This window comes from Protopterus annectens, chromosome 6.part1 (genome assembly GCF_019279795.1).
Source record: "Protopterus annectens isolate FY-2018-M chromosome 6.part1, PAN1.0, whole genome shotgun sequence".
Classification (NCBI taxonomy): Eukaryota; Metazoa; Chordata; order Ceratodontiformes; family Protopteridae; genus Protopterus; species Protopterus annectens.
In genome coordinates this window covers 49280165-49292369 of record NC_056738.1, presented here as the reverse complement: position 1 = coordinate 49292369, position 12205 = coordinate 49280165, and the positions used below count along the sequence as shown (strand labels likewise).

The following is a 12205-nucleotide window of genomic DNA, read 5'->3' as shown; positions in this document are numbered from 1 at the left end:
GGAGCTGCTGCCAGCAGTGTCACCTTCCAGCCATTATATCCAAAGTCTTGTTTTTGGAGGGTACATGTGACATCCCTTGTCATGGCCATAAACTGACATAGGGTGTAAAGGTGACATCTGCACGCACCCTCCTCAGGATTTTCCTACCATAGTGAACACCGGACTCCTGTTCGCCAGTTTCAAAAGCAGATCGCGTTTCAGACAACCGTTAAATTTCCAGATTGTACGACCGTTTCATCCTACTGATACAGATAAGTGCCTTTTTGGGTTTTTTCATTTCCTTTGATTATTATGTCAGCTAGAAAGGGGAAGTGTGCTTATGGGAGACAGATTCCTCACAAGGACGCACACGAGAAGTGCATTATTTGCTTAGGCAAGGCCCACGACCATACATTCTGCCCCGTTTTCAAATCTTTCGTTCCAAAACCACTTCACAGCCATCTTGCTGCACTTAAATTGTATTTAGAATATCAGAGACTCGGACGTCTTGCACTCAGGACGGAAGGGGGTTTAGGCACGTCCAAAGAGCTGCCGAGAAAGAAGGCCAAAAAAGTTAGGCCGGAATCCCTTGCTGTGCCTCAGGCGTCTGAGAAGGTTCTTGAGGCTGATGAAAGCCCGGCATCTTCCTAGACATCGGTTTCTAAGCCAGGCCCAAGAACCACTGTGGAAGCTGGGGTGGCGGAAGCATTTAGTATGTCCACTGAGGCTACTCAGCTAGCAGATACAGGTGGCAGAGGGGAACCACGACTCAGTCTATCGGAGGGCCTAGCTCCTCCTCTTTCACCCAGACAGATGTCTGCTCCGATTCTCTCCTCACCCACTTCTTCTTTAAAGAAAAAACAAAAAGTTAAACACACTGAAACCCAACTAGTTCCTGGATGGGAAGTTTTTTCTCGGAGCCTGTTTAAGGCCTTTCAGGCCCTACAGACAAAGCACACCCTCCAGCCCCCACTACTTGACCTAATTTACAGCTTTCAGAGGAAGAGTACTCCTCTTCAGAGGAATCCTTTTCATATGAATCCCAAATAGAGTCCCCAAAAGATTTTATCACCCCAGAGGAGGAAGACCCCATTACTCCTGAATCTCCAGGGGAAGAAATTACCTTTGGAGACGCTAGCTTCCTCATGAAGGAGCATTTCAAGTGGCAAGCATCTGAAGTTTCTGACACCACGAAAAGATACTTTGACCGTTTACAAATGGAGCAACCCTTGCTTCCTGCCTTTCAGGATGCCTTCCTGGCTGCTTCACAATCACCTGACGCTGAACCACCAGCTGCTAAACTCCCAGCCCATTTTTACAAGGTGCCTCAGTATACCCAGTACCTCTTTGGGAACTCTCCAGCAGACCCAGCAGTTACTGCTGTCTCTGCTGATAAATCAGCCAGGCAGTTACCTTCACCTGCTCTTTATCCCAGAGACAAAGACAGCAAATTCATGGACAGACTAGGGGAAAAAAGTCTATGCCTCCTCTATTCTGGCTATTAGAGCTCTCAACTACCAAACACATATGGCTAAATATGTCTTGGATACCATTTCCAAGGCCTCCACATTACTAACCGAGGCACCAGACTCTCCCATTAAAACCCAAATTAACACCCTTCTTTCCACTGCATCCCAGGTAAGTAGGTGCGGTTATGATGCTTTGGAAGCCTCATCTAAGTCTGCTGCATCTGGATCAGTCTTGAGGCAATATTCTTTGGTGAGACTATACCCCCTACCTATGGATATGCAAACAAAATTACTGGATAACACCCCTGGATAGTAAAGCCCTGTTTGGTCAAGCCTCAGCAGAACTCCTTAGGTCCCTTCAAGAAAAGGGTAAGGAACTTCAGAGTCTTTAAACACCTTCTAGTGTCTCCCATACCTAGATATCATAGGAATTATCCACAGAAACCTTCCTTTGTTAGAAGGCAGTCGACACACACTGCCCCACAGTCTAAAGAACATAGACCAGGAAAAGCTCTACTCCTAGGTTTCCTACAAGTTCTTCCACTATGCCCTTTCAAGGCCAGTCTGACCAGTCCAGACTGCCTCCTCTGTGACTACCCTCCCTTGCCCCCAAACACCCCCTTCCCCTCCGTCTCACCCTCTCCCTTCTGGCAAATTATTACATCAGAACAATGGATTCTGTCCATCATTCAGTCAGGCTACTTCATGACTTGGTGGATAATACCACCCTTCCGTGGCATGCCGCAACCACTTGCAAGCCAAACCCATCTTTTCCCTCCTATCATTTATCAGCTTCTTCTTCAAGGTACCATAGAACAGGTACTACACCAGCAAAGAAAATGGGGTTTTTATTCCAGAATGTTTCTGGTACCAAGAAAGGACGGCCTTTGGAGGCCAATCCTAGACCTGTCCTACGTAAACCTATTTCTCAAAGTTCCCACTTTCAAAATGATTACCTTATCCCTCCTCTTACCACTAATTCCAACTCAGACTTTCATGGTAACCCTGGACTTAAAGGATGCCTACTTACACATCCCCATACACCCACATTACAGAAAATACCTCAAATTTGCAATTCTCAGACTTGCCCTTTGGACTCTCTACTGCCCCCCCCCCCCCCCCCGAGTATTCGCAAAATGCCTGGCCCCCGTCATTGCCTACTGCAGGACTCAGGGTATTCAGATATACCCATACCTGGACGACCTGCTCATTCTTCATCAAGACTGCCAAACCCTCCTGTTACATCTACAACAGGTTGTCTCCACCCTATCTCTGTTAGGGTTCACCATAAACCACAAAAAAATCTCACCTACTCCCCTCTCAAATCCTGGTTTTTCTGGGTTGCAGGATCAGAACAGACATTATGAAAGCATTCATTCCAGATCAAAGAATCCTTGACCTTTGTATATATTTTCAAAGAATCCTTTCCCACACCTCCTTGCCAAGCTCGAGAGATTTTAAGAATTCTACGACACATGGCATCACTCATACCCATGCTGCTGCCTCTAGCAAAACTCCATATGTGAAAAATCCAGTGGGTCCAGAAAAACCTATGGAGTCAACACTCCCAGCCCCTGGACACCACCCTCCCCTTACGTCACTGTCTGAAGAAGAAAATCCAGTGGTGGATCTCAGCTCTTCATCTCAACGAAGGGATCCACCATCAGATCCCAGCCCCCCCTACAATAGTCTCCACAGATGCCTCCGACAAGGATTGGGGGCAGTGCTACTTACAAGCCAAAAACAACTCTCGGTCCAAGGCACATGGTCCAACTCGAGACTAAAGGACCATATCAGCATCAAAGAAATGAGGGCTTTACACTTGGCCCTGCTAAACGTCAAATCAGTCCTTCACCCAGGAAGCCTGAAAGTAATCACAGTCAATATGATGGTCCTGTGGTACATCAGTAAGCAGGGAGGAACAAAGTCCTACCCTCTGTGCAGCCTAGCAATCCAGATCTGGAATGTAGCAGTATCTCTCCACTTTCATCTACTAGCTGTCTGTCACTTCCACAGCGAATGTCATGACAGACTACCTGAGCAGAACCTTGACTCCAAGTCACAAATGGATGCTTCACAGGGAAGATTTTTTAAACATAATCCACAGGTGGGGTATTCCACAAGTAGACCTTTTTGCCTCTGCCCAGAATAGACAGATGCCCAAGTTCTGCACAAGGAATCCACGTCCACAAACATGGAAAGTGGATGCTTTCTCCTTTTCTTGGGGGGGGGTGTACCTTTATGCCTTCCCCCCATTTCACCTAATTCAGAAAGCCTTCTGAAAATAGAGGGACAACACAGAAATCCTACTGGTGACCCCCTTTTGCCAAGACAGCATTGGTTTTCCCTTTTACACCTACTAGCCAAGGACAATCACCACAGGTTACCACACCAAATAGACCTACTCACACAGGATAGGGGATCCTTACTACATCCTCAGGTGGACAATCTGAAATTAACCATGTTCTTCGTGTTTCACTGTTGCAGTCATCACAGTTGGGTTATCCCTGCTAGGGTAGCCTTCGGCCGGCCCGAATACCAGAGGCTTAGTATTTCTGCATCGGTTGCTGTCGCTTCAGGACTGACATCAGGTCAGTAGTAGTATAAACTAAGGCAGCAGATGCCATTACATCAGTCTTTCTTGCCATGGAGTCTGAAGCAGAAGCAGTTTGCACGAGTGCCAGTCGGCCACTACCTGAGTTTCGTCTACCGAATTGAAGCTGAAGTCTTCTAAATTTAAGTACCCCGTTGGGGATCCTTTTTTCTTGCACTAACCAATGTCAGAAAAAGTTAACAGTTGTCTCGCCTGTGGAAAGCAAATACCACACCGAGACTTTCATTTTTACTGCGTCACTTGTTTGAGCCCAGACCACGACGTCCCCCGCTGTCACTTCTGTGCTTTGTTCAGTGCCAGAACTATCCATCGTCGGGCCTTTTTTTGTAGCTAGATATTTTCACTTACTGTCCTCGAACTCTGATATGGCTTTGGTAAGCCATCCGAATGCAGATATTCCGAAAAAACGTAAAGATAAAAGATAGAGACAGACGGCGCAGGTCCAAACCTACCGACAACGCTCCCGTTAAGCTAGTCGTCAGTTTTCCGGTTCTCAGTGAGGTGCTTTTGCAGCCCCTGATGCCCACTTTTGTGAATTCGCGGGCTGCTACCAAGATCCTTTCGGAGTCTGGTATGCCACAGAACTCTTCTTTGACTAAGGATCCTGCGGTTGTCTCTACCTTGAATGGGTCCGGAGCCACTGATCAGGCAACGGCTCAGAGAAAGTCCTTCACACCACCGTTTCTTGACACAAACCGAAGTCTTCTTTCACTACTACCATTCTTTCGAAAATGACAGAGTTTTTTTAAGCCCAGAGTACAAGCCACTCCCAAGAAACCGACCCAGTCTCAGGCACCTGCTTCCTTGCCTCAGTCTCATATGCTTAAAATTGCAGAAGACCTTATCATGCTGATCAGGGGAAGCCAAGCTACCCACTCCAAAAGGAAGAGAGATCTGTCTGTGCCCTGTAGTTTTGTCTGGACAAGAGTCAGATGACTCTAATGCAGCTGAATATGACGACATGCAACCCCTCTCTACTTATGAGGAGTCTGATGCAGAGGATTCCATCCCTTCAGCCTCTCCCTCAGAGGATCTTTCCTTTGGGGAAACCCTTCATACCTCAAGGGAGCATTTCCAATGGGAGAGTCAGGACTACCCTCAGTCTAAAAAGAGACTCGGGGAATTCTTAGATCTTCCACAGCACAGACCCTTGGTCATCCCCCAGTCTCGGATGTTGTGGAGGATGTTTTCCTGGAATCCAGCTTGACTCCTGACACCCTCCCTCCTGCACCAAGATAACCAGACAGGTACGACAGAGTACCTGACTCGCCCAAATTTCTTTTTAAAAATCATACTGCTGACCCTGAGGTAATTTCTCAAGGGCCTAAAGGGATTAAAGCAACCTCTGCTAAGAATCCCACCCCCTCAGATAGGGATTCCCAAGCACTAGACATATGGGGTAAAAAAAGTATACACCTCAGCTACTCTTGCTATCAGGGCACTAAATTGTCAGTTCCATGTGCTAAAATTTCCGCAACATACCCTGGAACTCCTCAAACAAAAATGTCTTCCTTTCCTGCTTGTGCAGAATCTAAACAGTTACAAGAGTTAATGCATTCTGCAAGTCAAGTAACTAAACTCACCTTGCACTGTGGTTTTAACGCCCTAGAAGCTTCTTGCAGAGCAGCAGTCACCGGATCTGTCATTAGAAGGCATGCATGGTTTAAGGAACAGCCCTTGCCAGACCACGTTAAATCTAAGTTGTTGGATGCCTCCTTGCACAAAAACAACTTATTTGGCACTAAGGCAGAAGAGGTCTTAAAAGATGGAAGAAAAATCAAAATGTAGACAGTTAAGTATTTCTTACATGTCCAGTCACCCAGGTTCAGCAGGCATTGTCCCATCAAGCAGTGGTCCTTTTCTGCTCCCACTAAGTGAGTTCAGCCCAGACCCTGAAGAACCAGACGCCCCCAGACAGCAGCCACAGGGAATGCAGAGATCTAAGCAGTGGACTACCTTCACTTCAAAACCAGGGAGTACTATGCCACCCCCTTATGGTAAGAACTCACAATGACTCCCCTCACCCCCCCTCTGCAAACCTTCAATTACCCCTAGGAGGAAAGCTCTCCTTTTACGCAAGCACCTAGGCCACCATTACCAACGACTGCTGGGTTCTCAACATAGTGTCCCAGGGATACAAATTTTCTTTCCACACCCTTCCAACCCCAAAAGGGTTCCCAGATCTACCTCCAAACCAGTGGGCAGAGGCACAAAAGCAAGTCCTTTCCCTGCTCTCTGAGGGCAGTAGAGCATGTTCCTGCAGAAGAAAAAGGCCAATGTTTCTACTCCAGACTTTTTCTGGTACCCAGAAAAGAGGGCATCTGGCGCCCCATCCTCAATCTATCCATTTTAAACACTTTCCTGGTGATCGCAAAATTCAGAATGCTCACCCTCCAGCAGCTGCTACCCATGCTCGCCAAAGATGCTTGGCTAGCCACCTTAGATCTAAAAGAGGCCTACCTCCACATTCCTGTCAGGGAATCATGCAGGAAATACTCAGATGTTCATCGTGTTACACTACTGCAGTCATTACACTTGGGTTATCCTGCCATCAGGCGGTTCCCCAGTCGGCCTGAGTTCCAAAGTCTTGGTCCGACGTCGGTTGCTGTCGCCTCCTCCCTGACATCGGTGCAACAGGGGTATACAAGATGCAGCCGACGCCATTTTCTTCAGTCTTTCTTGCCGTGCGGTGCCCGAAGCCAAAGCAGTTCGCAAGTGCCGGTCGGCCATCTCCTGAGATTTTCATTCCGAATCCAGAACCGAAATCTTCTACAAAGCTAAGTACCCCGTTGGGGGTCTTGCTTCAGACCGATGTCAGTAAAAGTTAATAACTGTATTTCTTGTGGGAAGCAAATACCTCATAAGGATTTCCATTCCTGTTGTATCCCATGCCTAGGCCCAGACCACGACGTCACTGGTTGTCGGTTTTGTACTAGGTTTAACAAGTGCACTATTAAACGTCAGTTTGATTTTGCCCAACATTATTTTGGTAGAAAATTCAATTATACCATGCTGTCGGAACATCCGACGACCGGAATACACAAAAAGCGCAAAGACAAGGATAGGTATCCGAGGCCCAAAACTGACGACGAAGCCTCTTCTAGGCAAGTCGCCGGTTCTCCGGTTTTCAGTGAGGTGCCTTCGCAGCCCCTGATACCCACTTCTGTAGAACCACAGGCCACCTCTGACTCCCACATGGAGATGGTCTGGCCTTCGGACACACAAGTTATTCAGCCTACCAAGACTAACCTTTCAGAGGGATCCGGAGTAGCTGAGCAACCCACAGCTTCAGAGGGTGTCTTCAGACCTACTCAGTTAAGCATTAAACCCTCAGCTAAGTCTAAGTCTCCTTTAAAATCAAAGAAACAAATACAGCATTCTCCAGGACAGGCCTCCATGCCTAAGAAACAAACGCTGAAAATGGCCAAAGACCTAATCACTCTGATCAGGGGGTCCCATCCCCCTCCTGATAAAAGGCCTAGACAGGATGCAGACTATGACTCATCCGACCAGGTGTCCATCTCTTCTGATTCATCCTCAGACCTAGGATACTCTTTACCCCCTTATGAGGATTCTGATGCTGAGGAATCAATTCCATCAGCCTCACCACCTGAGGACTACTCCTTTGGGGAAACCCTACATACCTTGAGGGAGCATTTCCACTGGGAAGGCCAGGATTACTCAGAATTCAAGAAAAGGGTCAGAGACTTCCTTTTATTACCTCAACACAGACCCCTTGCTATTCCGCCAGTGTTAGATATTGTGGATGATGTGTATACTGAATCCAGCTTAAATCCTGATTCCTTACCTCCAGCCCCTGTTAAACCTGACGGATACTACAGAGTCCCTGACTCACATACATTTCTGTATAAAAGCCCTGTAGCTGACCCTGAAACTATTTCTCCGGGACCCAAAGGAGTTAAGGCCTCATCAGCCAAGAATCCAGTTCCCTCTGACAGAGATTCCAGAGCATTAGAGAGATGGGGAAAGAAAGTATATATGTCTGCAACTTTAGCAATGAGAGCCTTAAATTGCCAGTTTCACATGCTAAAATATCAGCAAATTTTACTGCCTCAGTTAAAACAAAAAATGCTTCCAGAATCAGATCCTCCTAATTTTAAAGAAATGCAGGATTTATTGCATGCAGCTGAACAAGTGGGAAAGCATACTTTGCAATGTGGTTTTGATTCTCCAGAGGCCTCCTGCAGAGCAGCAGTTACAGGTTATGTCATTAGAAGACATGCTTGGTTAAAAGAACATACGTTACCAGATCATTTAAAAGCAAAATTATTGGATGCACCTTTGCAGCAGGATGTGTTGTTTGGAGTTAAGGCAGAAGAGGTATTAAAGAAAATGGAGGATAAGGCAAAATCTATGCAAACGGTGAAGGATTTCTTACAGGTTCAGCCTCCTGGATTTAGCAGAAACTGGCCAACTAAGAATTGGTCCTTTCCAATTAGACAGACCTCAAAGGAGAAGATACAGACGTTCAAGAGGTAGAGGTCAAACACAAGGTCCTTACAGGCCTTGACAATAGGTTGCATCAGGCCAGAAAGAAGGGGAAGACAGGCCTCAACCATATAAAAAGCAGCTCCAATGACTTCCCACTACAGCTGCCAAACAAATCCCTCTTGGCAGCCCCCTTGGGAGGAAAACTGGCACTCTTCTACCACAATTGGCAAATGATCACCAAAGACAAATGGGTTCTCAACATTGTATTTCAAGGTTACAGGTTCCACTTTCACACTCTGCCAAGGTTAAAAGGAATGCCAAATCTGCCACCAAATCAATGGGCAGAGGCTCAAAAACAAGTTACAGCACTCATGAATATGAGAGCTATTCAAAAGGTGCCATCACAGGAGCAAGGACAAGGATTTTACTGAAGACTCTTTCTGGTACCCAGAAAGGGCAAAGCCTGGAGGCCCATTCTGGATCTTTCATCTCTAAATACTTACCTGGATGTTCCAAAATTCAAAATGTTGACACTACAGCAGCTTCTTCCCATGCTGGGCAAGGAAGCTTGGCTCGTGACTTTGGACCTCAAGGAGGCATACCTGCATGTCCCTATCAGACAAAACTGCAGAAGATACCTCAGATTCATAGCTGGTTCAATGCACTACCAATTCTCTGCACTGCCCTTTGGCTTATCTACTGTGCCCAGGGTCTTCACAAAGTGCCAGGCACCAGTAAATGCATTTTGCAGACAGAAAGGATTTCAAATTTATCCGTACCTGGATGACTGCCTGATTCAAGCAGAGAGCAAGAACATTCTTCTAAAGCATCTGGCGTTTGTAAAAAAAAAAAAAAAAAAGTTAAGTTGCCTGGGGTACACAGTAAACGAAAAGAAATCAAAACTAGTGCCCTCACAAGAGATTGTATTCCTGGGTGCCAACTTGAACACAATGGCCCAGAGGGCTTATCTCACGCCAGACAAGCAAGAACAACTGATGCAATACTTTCAATTGATGGCAGTAAAGACCCATCTCCCTGCAAGAAAAATTCTGCCGGCCTTGGGTTACATGGCATCCTGCGTACTACTAATTCCATATGCCAGACTGCATATGAGGAAACTACAATGGTACCTAAAGAATGTATGGTCTCAACACTGTCAAAGTTTGGAAACAATTATACCACTAATCCCTTGCCTTCAACATGAGTTTCAATGGTGGGCTCAAGCTTGTCACCTGAACAAGGGACAGCCTTCCACACAACTCACAGCCAGGCAAACACTGATAACAGATGCATTGGATTACGCCTGGGGAGCACACATGGCGGGCAAATGTATTCAGGGCACATGGCCCGCAGAACAAAGACATCTTCACATCAATCAAAAAGAGATGCTAGCTGTACAAAATGCCCTTATAGCTTTCAAGGACCTGCTGCATCCAGGACAACTACTACTAAAGACAGACAACACCACAGTTATGTGGTACATAAACAAGCAAGGGGGCACTCACTCCTACCCACTATGCAGACAAGCCATGACCTTGTGGAACACAGCTATAAACCTTCAAGTTCATCTGCAAGCACAATTCCTGCCAGGAGAGAAAAACGCACTGGCAGACAACTTAAGCAGAAACATCATGGATCCCACGAATGGGAATTGAATCTACAAATATTCAGAATGATAACACAGAAATGGTGGAGCCCGGACATAGATCTGTTTGTATCCCCAATAAACTGCCAGCTACAAAAATTCTGCACAAGGAGTTACAATCCACAAACATGGAAAGTGGATGCCCTCTCATTCAGCTGGGAGAACCTACAAGTATACGCTTTCCCACCACTACCTCTCCTGCCAACGGTACTCATAAAAGCCAGGCAAGAAGAGCCAAAGATGATCCTGATTGCACCAGACTGGCCATGCCAGCACTGGTACCCAATCTTAAGAAGCTTAGCACAAGAATCACCCTGGATTTTGCCACAAATCCCACATCTGCTGACTCAGCACAACAATCAAATACTACACAGCCAGCTATAGACCTTAAACCTAGCTGCATGGAAGATTCCTTAGTCAAGCAAGCAATGCCTCTCTCTCCAAAGCTGTTATGGATGTTATTCTGGAGGCCAGAAGGCCTAGTACCAGGAAAGCCTATTCGGATAAATGGAAGAGATTCTGTGCCTGGAACCAAGCTCACAGCCTTGACCCTCGTGTCCCAAACATTCCTCAGATACTACAATACTTAACTGAGATGCTGGACAAAGGCCTCTCCTCCTCATCCATCAAGATCCACACCTCTGCCATCTCTGCTCAATACAACACGGATCCATCAATTTTCTCTAATCCTCTGTTGAAACAGTACCTCAGAGGGGCTAAAAACATAAGACCGCCCCACAGAGCACATACTCCAACTTGGAATCTCAACTTTGTTTTGGAAAAACTAACTTTACCTCCTTTTGAGCCAGCTAACACAGCAGAATTACAATACATCTTTTGGAAAACTGCTCTGCTCCTGGCAATAACATCAGCACGAAGACTTTCAGAATTACAGGCACTAATAGCAGTGGAGCCTTTCCTCATTTTCCACCAGGACAGGGTGTCTTTAAGAACTAACCCTACGTTTATGCCAAAGGTGTTATCCAGTGTGGCTCTAAACCAAACTATTCACCTGCCAACTTTTTATCCTAAACCACAGAATAAAGGGGAGAGACTACTGCACTCTTTGGACATTCACAGGCAGTTACGCTTCTACTTGGACAAAACCAAAGCTTTCAGAAAATCTGAGCAATTATTGATAGCATATGCTGCAGGAGCACAGGGAAAAGCCATTTCAAAACAGACCATTTCAAAATGGATAGGACGTTGTATACGTTTCTGCTACACATACCATGGAAAACCTGTACCTAGCAGCATTAGATCTCACTTCACCAGGGCAACAGCCACTTAAACTGTCTACCTCAGGGGAGTACCTACCAAGGATATTTTGGAAGCAGCAACTTGTTCTGTACATACCTTCACCAAGCATTACCATCTGCCTCTATACTCTAAATCCAGAGCTGGCTTTGCCACTGCAGTGCTGCAGGGCCTTATAGCCACCCCTAATGCCTTATAGAACCAGCCATCCTACCTCAGCTTTGGGATTCTACCCAAGTGTAATGACTGCAGCAGTGTAACACAATGAACATAGTACAGTTTTGTACCTACCATAAATGTAGATGTTTGAGTGTATACACTGCTGTAGTCCTGGTTACCCTCCCTCCTTCCCCTCTTACTGGCTGGTACGTACCTATGTCTTCTACCCTTTACTACCTATGGGGAGTATTTGCTGGTAGCTGTAAGTTGGTTTTTGCTTTTCTTATGTATGTTTTTTTTAGCAGTTGGAATTGCCTACCTATTTAGAGGCACCTGACATCTGGGGCAAGAAAAACTGAAGAAAATGGTGTCAGCTGCATCTTATATACCCCTATCGCACTGACGTCAAGGAGGAAGCGACAGCAACCGATGCCGGACCAAGACTTTGGAACTCAGGTCGACTGGAAAACCGCCTGACGGCAGGATAACCCAAGTGTAATGACTGCAGCAGTGTATACACTCGAACATCTACATTTATGGTAGGTACAAAACTGTACTTTTCAGGGCAGGATCTCAGCACTTTAAGTTCTCTGCACTACCCTTTGGCTGATCTACTGCTCCCAGAGCTTT

At 46.2% G+C, this 12205-nt stretch overlaps 1 protein-coding gene across 1 annotated transcript in view; it reads left to right on the top strand.

Moving 5' to 3' along the window:
- Nucleotides 1-12205, top strand: part of ZNF512 (zinc finger protein 512) — a 1352022-nt gene that overhangs the window by 1316559 nt on the left and 23258 nt on the right. The gene's annotated exons all lie outside the window — the stretch shown is intronic.